Source organism: Dasypus novemcinctus, chromosome 22 (genome assembly GCF_030445035.2).
Source record: "Dasypus novemcinctus isolate mDasNov1 chromosome 22, mDasNov1.1.hap2, whole genome shotgun sequence".
NCBI lineage: Eukaryota > Metazoa > Chordata > Mammalia > Cingulata > Dasypodidae > Dasypus > Dasypus novemcinctus.
Window position 1 is genome coordinate 40968561 of NC_080694.1, and position 11447 is coordinate 40980007.

Genomic DNA, 11447 nt, shown 5'->3' on the forward strand with positions numbered 1-11447 from the left:
TTCATTAGATATAAACTTCTTGGCTGACAATTGTTTCTCTCTCAGCACTTTAAATGTTTCACCCCACTGCAGTCTTGCCTCCATGGTTTCTGATGAGAAACCATAACTTAATCTTATTGGAACACCCTTGGACATATGTGCTACTTTACCTTAGCAGCTTTCAGAATTTGTTCTTTGTTCTTGGCATTCATCAGTTTGACCACAATGTTTCTGGGCAATATTCTCTTTGAGTTTATTCTGTTTGCAGTGGGATTGTTGAATGTGTAAATTCATATATTTTGCTAAGTTTGGGAAATTTTCTGCCATTACTTCTTTGAATATTCCTTCTGCTTCTTCCTCTATTTCTTCTTCTGATATTCCCGTAATGCATATATTTGTATGCTTGCTGGTGCCCCACAGTTCTCTTAGTCTCAGTTCACCTTTTTCCCATTCTTTTTTACTTCTGCTCCTCAGCCTAAATCATTACAGTTGTCTTGCTTTGGAGTTCACTGATTCTTTCTTATGCCAGTTCCCACCTGCTGTTGAAACTCTAGAGAATTTTTCATTTCAGATATTGTAGTGTTCAACTCCAGGATCTGTTTGTTTCCTTTTTAAAATTTCTATCTCTTATTGCAATTCTTATATTGTTCATTCATCATTTTTATGATTTACTTTTGTTCTTTCTCCATGTTTTATCCCCTTGATTATATTGAAACTCGCTTTTAAAAATCATTAACATGTGCAGTGTCTTACCTTCTTCACTGATGGTTTCTGAATTTCCATCTCGCTCCTTTTGATGGGCCATCCTTTCCTATTTCTTTGTTTGTCTTATAATCTTCTGTTGCACACTGTACATTTTAATATTTACTGTAGTAGTTCTGAAAATTAGTCCTTATACTTTCTGTTCTTTACATTTGTATCCAGCTGGTGATATGACAGAAATTTTTGTGAGTGCCAGAATCTCATAAAGACAAACAAGCCAATGCAAAAATACACCTTTAACAGTTTTGTAAATTTGGATCTGCAGTGACTGGTGGTCCTTTTCAGAGTTAGTCCTTAATTTTAAAAATCAACACATAATCAAAGTGAATTTAGACATTCTCTCTGTGTTATCTGAGCCTGTGCTTTTCCTGGGCTTGTGCTTGTTTGTGGCCTTAGGAATTCTCATGTTAACAGGAATCCAAATGCCCCCTTCTCTTACTGTGAGGTAGACTCCCCACTCCCCTTCCAGGTACTCTGTTGAATGGTTTATTTGTTGGTTATACTGCTTTAACTGTCTGCAGGCTCCTTCTATCTGCAGAGCAAGATCTGGGAGGGTGAACCTGAGATGAGTTTTCTGGCTCAGACTTTCAGGATGCCACTTAAAAGACTGGCACCACACACAGGGACCCCATTTCCCTGTTCCTTCTACAATAGGGCCAGGGACAATGAGAGTACAGGCTGTTTCTCCACTGTGCTAGAGAGGGATTGTGTGAGGGGCAGCAATGTATCTACACTTTTACCATTTTTAAAGCTGTGTTTTTTGATTAGGCACTCATCCATTTATTGCAACATGCCATCTTTCTTATTTTAAGCACTCTTTAAATTCTCAGTACTTTGAATTACTTCTGTATCAGCAATTTCAGTAACTGGTTTATGTTCCAACTTGGAGGGGTCCACAGATATCTCTCTGTGGGATCTACAGTACTGGATTTTACAATTTCTCGTCTCTGCATATTTATTCTGCAGTTTTGGTTGATGTTTATCCCATGTCATAGAATATTTTTTCACTAATACTGCCACAAAGAACTGGCCAATATTTTGATGATGTGGTAATATTCTAAGACATTGTATTAAGTTCATCACCTGTAACTTTGCTGGGTGTTTTTGTCGGAATATGGTAGGTTGAACTTGGGTATGCCTGTTATGAGGAATATTGCCCCAAATGGCAAAACATCTCCATCTTTTGTCAACACCTTCCACTGTGTGATTCCAGGCAACCATTTTAATCCTGGCAATTTAGAAGAAACATCAGCAAGCTCCAAAGCACCTTTGTTTTTCTCCTGTAAAGATGTTATGAGGGTTTTGTCCTCAATGGGGTTTAGTGGACATATATAACACAATATCTTACCACCCTCTGATGGCTGTTTAGAGCCTCATATTACAAGCTGGAGCTGTACACTATGTAGCTGCAAGGCTCTTTCATAGTGCCTTCTCCACTGCAAGGGACATCACATAAAATTGGGTCATAGAAGAGAATCACTTTCTTCCTAACCATGTCTACCTGGGACCCCAGTATGCTGGAGGCATTGTGGTTTTCCACCATGATGCAAGGACTTCTCAGCCTCTTGGTCTGGTGGACAAGCAGATAGCAGCATTTCTTGTCCACACCATTCACAATGGGAAATCCCTCTGGAAAAGGGACTTTCATGCCCACATGTAGCATTTCAATTAACTGCATGGTCTTTGATCCAGGACATATCTAAAATCTTATGGTAAGGTTGAACATTAAGCAACAGTGATGGGATCATGCTAACAGCTTCCTGAGGATTGATTTCTCCAGATTCAGTTTTGTTAACCAGAAACTGATGAAACTTTTCCAATTGTGGAGACTTTTTCAAGATTTCCCATTTAAATTTGTGTGCCAGGCAAGTTCTCCAGAATACCAACTCAGTGGCTGTGGAACTTCAACTTTCTTTAAACATAGGGAATCCTTTTGTGTGGCTTTGTAACCTGTAATCCTTAAAGTGGCCAGGAGGTGTTCGCTAAGTATTTCCATACCTGCTCCCATGTGCCCATGGCATGATCTTCATCTTCTGGTAGTAGTGCTACCCACCTTCCCAGCCCACATTGTGGGCTTCCACCACCATCATGGTGTTCTCTGTGCCTCAGACTGCTGCTGCTGCTGCTGCTGGAGTCACTAGATCCACCATTCCTGCCCCATGGCATACTCAGCCACCCAAGTGGAAAATATATGATCATATATTCAAATAAGATGAAGGAAAATACATTTCATGTATATATAACATTCATAGCAGTGTTGTTTAAGGCTCTACTTGGAGTTTAAGAGTTTCTTCCGGAAAGAAATCTATTTAAGATTACTTAATTTAGGGTACCACAATTTTAAGCTAAATAAGAAATGAGACTTCATAGAGCTTATATATGGTAGTTCAACTTTTTGGGAGTGTGTCCTACAGAACTTCTGTTTAAGAAACCCGAAATCCTATTGAAACCAAAAATTGAGTATATATCAATGCCCCCTACTATTAGTACCATAAGACATTAAGTGGGACTCCATCTAATGCAATAAGACATAAAAAATAAATTAGAGATTTCAACAAAAGGGTAAAATGACATGATAGTAAGAAAAAAAAGAAGGTAAATTCAAGTAAGCAGGGCTATTTGATAAAATAAAAGAGAATTCAAAGGAAGAATTAATATTCTCAAAAATATTGTATCTAAGAAACAAAAGGGATGAAAAGGAATTAAGAAAATATCTTTAAAGTATCAAGTTGTGAGTAGACTACACAACCAAATGATATAGTTACAGAGTGACTAAACTCAGTGTTTCTCACAAAACTCTTCAGAAATGGATAAAGTATTTGAGTTACTTTAACCATATATGACATCTGTATGTTAGGAATTCCAAAAGCAGAATAGAAAGGAGGAGAGAGAATATTAAAATAATAGCTGAGATTTTCTCATCACAATGTTATCAACTTAAAGAACTCATACCAAGAAACAAAAAGGATAAATGAGAAAGAGAAGCCTCTTATGAATTTGATCCTATTAACATTTCAGAATATCAAGAACAAAGGGACAAATCCTAAAACCAGCCTCTAAGAGAAATTTACTTACAAGTATTTCCAAGTCAAATTTATAGCAGATTTCGCCTCTGATTATTGTGAGAAAGTTATGAAAAGATATGGGCTAGAGAAAAATATCTTTGAAGCTAGAATCCTTAGCCAATGATACTATCATTTTGGTGTATTAACAAATTAAGAGATTTTCATGCTTATAGGAATTTAGAAAATTTACCAACCACAAATGTTTGAAACCTATTAGAGTATATTTTCACAAAGAAGACTGAATTCAGGAGAAAATAGAAAGACAGAAGATGAAATTGTGAATAGTAATCAAACAAGAACAACAAATTGTCTAAATAATCAGTTTTTAAAAATGACAATCTACATCTAAAATTGTTGATTTGGGACAGGAATAGAGGAAAGAGAGGGAAAATCAAGAAAAGCAGGTTGAAATTCTTGTTTAAATTCTGGAAAAGATTTTGATATACAGTAACTCCAGGTGTTAGGGGAAAACAAATAACAATTTACATATAGACCACCAGAAAATTTGTTATACAATATAAAAGTTTTAAACCAGTATAGAGAAAAGTAAAATCAGATTAAAAAAACTAGAGAAGGTGCAGGGTGATGAGTTGGGCATGGAGAAACAAAAAGAAATCAGAGTAATTCCAAAATATAAAACTATATAAGCTTAAATACTTCATTAATCACAAGTGTAAATAATGAAACTTAGCAATTAAAATACAGAGACATATTAGTAGAATTATAAAAGAAAATAAGACTCTAGCTATATACTCTTTATCAGAGCTATATCTACATCAAAAAGACATAGTAAGATTGAATTAAAGTATGAGAAAGCTATATCGGCAAACTATAAATCAAAAGAAAGTTGGTGCAGCAATATTAAAGTGATAAAATGAGAATTTTATTTAAAACAATATTAAAAGAAACCAAGAAAGTTTTTTTTTAATAAAAGGCAAAACACACCCCAAAATTACATCAATCCAGGAATAAAAATGAATCAAACAACATAGCCTAAAAAAAAAGGAAAAGTTAACATAGTGAGAAATTGATAAAATCACAATCAAAATGAGAAATTTTAATAATTCTCTTTCAGAAAGTTAAGGAAATTAAAATGAATAATGATTTAAAATTTTAATCCCATGATGAAAAACTGTTTCTAACAGATCTATGTAGAATACTATACCTAAAAGAAACACATTCTCACAAGCATTTGTTTTACACTAAGGAAGCTTCATCTAGTTTTATAATTTTTTAGATTGCATTCTCCATTCATGATACAATTAAACCAGAAACCAACTTTAAAAATGTAACTGAAATAAAACCTTTCTGTTTGAAAACCAAGAAACATCCTTCTAAATAATTTGTAGAGTGAAGAAAACATCCAGAAAATATGAAATATTTAGTATCAAATGACATGAATATCAAAACTTGTGGGCAATAAGCAAAAAGTATGTATAGGGGATTTGTATCCTAATGCACTTAGTTAAAAAATAAGAGAAAGAAAACACTATTATGCTAACATTCATATCAGGAAACTATTAAAAGAGCACAAGTTAATAAACTCATTCAAATAAAGTTGGAAATAAATAACAACAAGGTAAGTAGTAATTAACAGGGAAAATAAAGTTTATATCAATAATTTATCAACAGTACAAAAACTAGGTCTTTGAAAGGACTGAAATAGGCAAACTATTGGGAACACAAATCAAGAAAAAAAAGAAATAAATATATTACTGATGAATATTGAAAAACAAAATTAGCTACAATTAGATCAGAGAATAAATATATATATAATACTGTGGAAAACCACATGCCAAAATATTTAAAAGCATAAATAAAGTGACAATATTCTGGGAAAGGAAAAACTTTCCAAAGGATAAAAGAAATTGACAAAATGAATAGATGAATAAATTATTTAGTAAATGGAAGAGAAAACCAAAAATACTGCAACCAAAACCCCAAAAAGAACCAGGTGCTTTAGCAGAAGAATTTTACAGGACTTTCATGAAACAGAAAATTCTATTCAGAGTATAGACCAAAGATGGGAAAACTACATGCCCTATTTTATGAGGCCAGTGTAAGTTCTAGAAGTGATTTCAAATAATAAAATATGACATCTATTCCTGATTTGAAAAACAGCCTCTTAATAAAAGTTTTACCTTTCATAAGCTGAATAAAAATTCTCTACTAAATATCAATAGGTATTGTATAATATGTAATGGCAGAATTTGAGAAATATTATTATTAAAATCAGGGACTATATGAATCATTGTCCTACCATTCAGCATGATACTGGCAATCCTAGACTGCAAAACCAAATAAGAGGATAATGGTTAGGATACAAAACGAAAACCTGTTAGTTTTTTACTGGTTGTTTAATTTTCTATGGAAGAGAACCCAAGAGAATTAATGATAACATAGAATTAATAGGTTCATCAAGATTGCTAGGTATAAGATCAACATACAAAACTTGAAGGCACTAATAAAATGTATTAAATAGAAGTCTTTAATGTATTAAATAGAAGTCTTTTTATTAGTGAACATTTCCTAATTTCCTAATTTACTGGGAAGGCTTTCTTTTCACTGCTCTTTTGGATGTGAAAGAAGGCAAAAAATCCATCCTTGAAGAACTCAGCTAATTTAACTTACTTAAAAAGGATTGGATTATGAAAAGTTACTTGAACCTGAAAAATTATTTTTGGAAACAGCACTGAGTACCAGTTTAAAAATTCATTGCATATTTCCTTCTCTTCTAGAGTTCATAATTGTATGATAATGTTCATTTTACACAGCTGGAGAAAAGTTTACATTGTGGTCAGTTAAATACCATGACAGCCTTCAGCACAGTAAATTAGCAGCTCATTTTTGGATGCCTCTTTGATCTATTTTAAGAGGCTGAACTAATGACTCATACATTTCTGACCTTTCTTCTTTAGCATTGGGTCTCAAATATCTCTTATTTTCTGTGATTAAAATCATCAAAGACTATTGTTTGCAATGTTTTAAAGGGCAGAGATATCAGCTCATGGAAAATCAAATGTGTTTAATGTGTTGCATTCTCTAGATGCATTAGTGACTTTGGGAGATACTTTCTTGATGTATTACTTTGTTATCAGCAAACAGTAATTAAACATTGGAAATACTGAGAAGCTTATATATGCTGTCCCAGTAGGTCAATCTCATTGTATAATGCTGAGTGCTCTTTTCCTGGACTTATTAAATTTTAAGGTAAACTTCCCTCCCTCCCCTGAGATGGCTTCCTTGTGTTTGCTTGTTGTTTTTGTTCTTTGCTCATTTCTTTTTTTTTTTTTTCCAGGAGGCACTGGAAACTGAACCCAGGACCTCCCATGTGAGAGGTGGTCACACAACTGCTTGAGCCACATCCGCTCCCTGCTTGCTTGTTTTTGCTGGTTGTCTGCTTGCTGTTCTTGCTCAATGTCTGCTCATTGTCAGCTCATTGTTTGTTTCCTTTAGGAGGCATCAGGAACCAAACCCAGGACCTCCCATGTGGGAGGTGGGCGTCCGACTGCCTGAGCCACATCCATTCACCTATAAGGTAAATTTCAAGGTTATTCCGGGTGACTTTGACTTGAAGTACCTGGTCTTTATAGAACCTTTGTGGCCATCTCAAGTTTTTAAACATAGCTAATATGCAGGATAGGGGAAATTTCTAAATGTGAAAAATGGCAATTATTATAAACTATTTTGTATCAATGATGTTAAATAATAAGACTCCATTTTAAAACAACATAGTTTCTTTTGTTGCTGGTTGCTCTGTCAGAAAAGAGAGTCTTGGGAGATGGCCAGAGCCTTGTCTGCTTCTCCAGTTTCCCACTCTACACCCAGTCTCCCTTTATCCGGTTGACTCCGAGTGAACTCTTCAAAATCCCTAGGACCCAAAGCGAGAAGCCACTGATCTTAATGATTGCAATTTGAATAGCTCCCCTGGCCCATCTTTCTCTTTCTCTCTCTCCCATATACACACGCACCCTACAACTCATCAAATTAAAAACACACGTTTATTATCTCAGAGTCTAGGTATAGATTAGCTGTGTCCTCTGCAAGGCTGGTGTTGGCCAAGACCCAGTCTTGACTGGGAAACATCTGCTTCCAGGCAGACTCACTCAGGTTGCTGGCAGAATTCATTTCCTTGTTTCTGTAAGTCTGAGGGCCCTGACATTTTGCTGGCTGGAGGCTGGAAGCCACCCTCAACTCCTGGTAACAGACCTCAGCTTCTTGCCACATGGGCTTCTAACTGGTAGCTTGCTTCTTGAAAGCAGCAGAGGAGACAGTCTGTGAGCAAGACAGGGCTGTATAATGTAATCACAGGGGTGACATCCCATGTCTCATCACCTTTGCCACGTTCTATTTGTTAGAAGCATGTCATACTCAAGAGGAGTATGTCTTAATACAAAGACATTAATACCAGCAGGAGGTGGCTATGGGGTTCCCCTTTAAGTCCGTCTACCACATCTGCTGAAATAAAGATATGGAACACTTGCTTCCATTTTAAAATCTGGCTGTCTAGGTATTAGTCAGTGCTTCACATCCCTTTGCATAAAGTCGTATCAGATGGCAAATCTTAAAGAGGTGAGAATGCGTACTTTTCTTGAAAGATGAATTGGCAAGTCATATGTCAATGAGTAAGGATGTATAATCCCAGTACTTTTGATCTTGAATATTGAAGACCCTTATTTGTTTATTCCTTTAGATGAATTAGTATTCATATTTTCATAAAGTTGTACATATTCTTTGCAAAAATTCAGTCAATGTAGAAAATGACAAAGAAGGACTTGCACATGGTCCCATCACCAATTCCAACATTCAGAAAACGACAATATTTACATTATATAAATATTATTTTCTAGATATCTCAAAAGGAGGTTTAAATGGATGCATGAATGGATGGTAGGAAAGTAGTATTAGTTTTATAACCATGGGATCCTAGCACACACACTATTATTAATAAAATTACCTAATTTATTTTGCCTTTAGTTAAAAAAAAAACAAAAAATCCTGAAATTATGCTGAAGAAACAGCCATTTTTTAGTTAAATATTGCCTCCCACAAATAATATTTTTTCTTGATAGATTCCTTTAAATAAAACAAATAGATTATGAAATGTTAAGGAGTTGGCATGTCTATTTTTTAACTGTTTCCATTTTAAACAGTATGGATTAAATGCCTGTTAAAAATATGAAGTGATTAGCCCTTTTGCACACACATCTACCCACAACCTGTACCTCATTATTTTTGTTATTTATTTTTACTTTTCAGGTTTTATAAAATGATGATCTTCAGCCGTTTTCTCTCTCTGTGTTTCATTCTTTTTCATTCTGGAAAGAATCAATGCTCGCCATCAATTATATTTATGTGCTTTTCTCTTACCCAAGTGAACATTAAAATCATTAGCACAATTAAAAAAAAATTCTACCTGGGCTTTCATTATACTAGTTGTAATAACAATATGTTTGTAAATTAAGCCCCAACAATTTAGTGCAGTGCTTCACTCGATGGCATGCTCCCTCCTGAGTGGACAGGTGCCTGTCCTCCCCTGGCTCGAGTCAGGTCCGTGATAGATAAGGGTGAGCAGTGCTCGCCCTACAGCAGCCCACACTGAGGCCACAACGAAGGGACACATGGCTTTTCAAAGTCTGTGGTAGAGGCTGTATTGGATAGAAGCCTGTAGAAGAACAGAGCATGAGCTTGCAGGGTCTACTGAAAACTTATTTTATTTATTGATTTTTTGGAGATTTGTGCAAATGTCAGGACTTTACATTTTTTATTACTATTTTTCTCCCGTATGACTTATGTCAATTTATAATAATCTGTGTAAGTTGAAACGGAAGACAGACAAACACAATATCCTTGCCAATTTATTAAAGTCAAATATTAATGAAGGGCCCCATTCTACCTGTATCTGCAAAAACTCTTGGCAGCCTCACCCATGGTCCAGCAAGGACGGGTGCTCCTGAGATTCCTGCCACCTGCCTGTGGGCTCCTGGTGGCACAGCCTGCCCTGCTAGGTACAGGGCTGGGCTCTCTGGGATGCACAGTCCCTGTCTCGGGAGAACCCCTGGGGTATTACCTCAGTGAAGCTTAATCCAGTACATGCCCTTTCCCACTCTGGGGTTGAAAGTCATATTAGGAGCCTTTTGCATTTCTCAGCCCTCCCAGCCTCCCCTCTGCTCTCACATTGCCTAAGCAAGCTTGGGGGCTCTAGAAGCTACCTGATGCTGAGAAGCAGACATTTCCTTCACTTTTCCCACTGATTTTTGGGGGGTGCAGGGCACCCATTTGGGGCTGTAATTAGCCTCCAGTTCATTACTGCCAATCGCTCTGGAAGTACGTGAGAGCCTCCCATGCCACATTCCAATTCCTGAGCACCGAGCTGATTCCAGGAATGGTTAGACCAAGCCATGCTCGTTTGCCTCCCTCTCTCGCTCCAGAGAGCAGGGCTCCTTGCTAAGCTGCTAACAGGCAGCTGGGTAGTAAGTATTGCCCTTCTCTTACGCATCTCTTTCCTCTTATGTGCACAAAATATGTACCATTCTGCCTGAGACCTGAGCAACAGCTGTAAACATAGATCAGGAAGAGCCCTGCCTCTTCCGGAGCAAGCAGTACAGCGTGGGGGCTGGCAAACCTTCTTCAAGACATGGCCTTGAGTGTAGGTGATGGTAGCCAATACTCCCAACCTGACTTTTTAAAGTGAATTAAATCACTTCTAAGGTCTGAAGGATTAGGAGTTAGCCAAGAGAAATTCTAGGGCTCCATTGTCTGTATTTCCATTGTTTTATGTACTTCAATAGTATCTTGTGGTCTTCCATTTTTCACAGAGTTCATTACTTTCTGTATTAGTTAGCCAAAGGGGTGCTGATGCAAAATACCAGAAATTGGTTGGTTTTTATAAAGTGTATTTATTTGGGGTAGGAGCTTACAGATACCAGGCCATAAAGCATAAGTTACTTCCCTCACCAAAGTCTATTTCCACTTGTTGGAGCAAGATGGCTGCCGACATCTGTGAGGGTTCAGGCTTCCTGGGTTCCTCCCTTCCTCAGTCTTCTTTTTCCTGGGCTCATGGTTTCTCCCTTCCTGGGGCTTGCTTCTGTTTCCTCTGTGAGCTTACTTCCCAAGGCTCCAGCTTATGGCTTCAGCATCAAATTCCAACATCAAAACTCCAACATTAAAAGTCCCCAACTCTGTTCTTCACCATGCATTTTATCTGTGAGTTCCCACCCACCAAGGGGTGGGGATGCAACGCCCTAATCATAACTCAGTCACGCCCAGGTACAGATCAGATTACAAGCATAATCCAATATTCCTTTTTGGAATTCATCAATTATATCAAACTGCTACACTTTCAAATAAACTATTATTTACTTTTAAAATTGATTGTTGATCATCAATTCTCTTCCACAGAATGCTTTGAATCAATACATATTCTGCTTATATTTTTAAACATCTTGATCTAGTTATTTTATATTTTTTCCTGGTGATGAATGAGAGATTTCCTCCCATTATATTCGAATGCCCTATTGCTGATATATAATGAACCGTCACCTCTGTCTATCATCTATCTATCTATCTATCTATCTATCTATCTATCTATCTATCTATCTATCTATCTATCTATCTTATTTTATTGCATTTGGCTAGAAT

The 11447-nt window shown here is 36.5% G+C and overlaps 1 pseudogene; it reads right to left on the reverse strand.

Annotated features, from left to right (window-relative positions):
• Nucleotides 1-1521: 1521 nt before the first annotated feature.
• LOC101431382 (RNA cytosine C(5)-methyltransferase NSUN2 pseudogene) lies at nucleotides 1522-10209 on the reverse strand (annotated as a pseudogene).
• Nucleotides 10210-11447: the final 1238 nt, after the last annotated feature.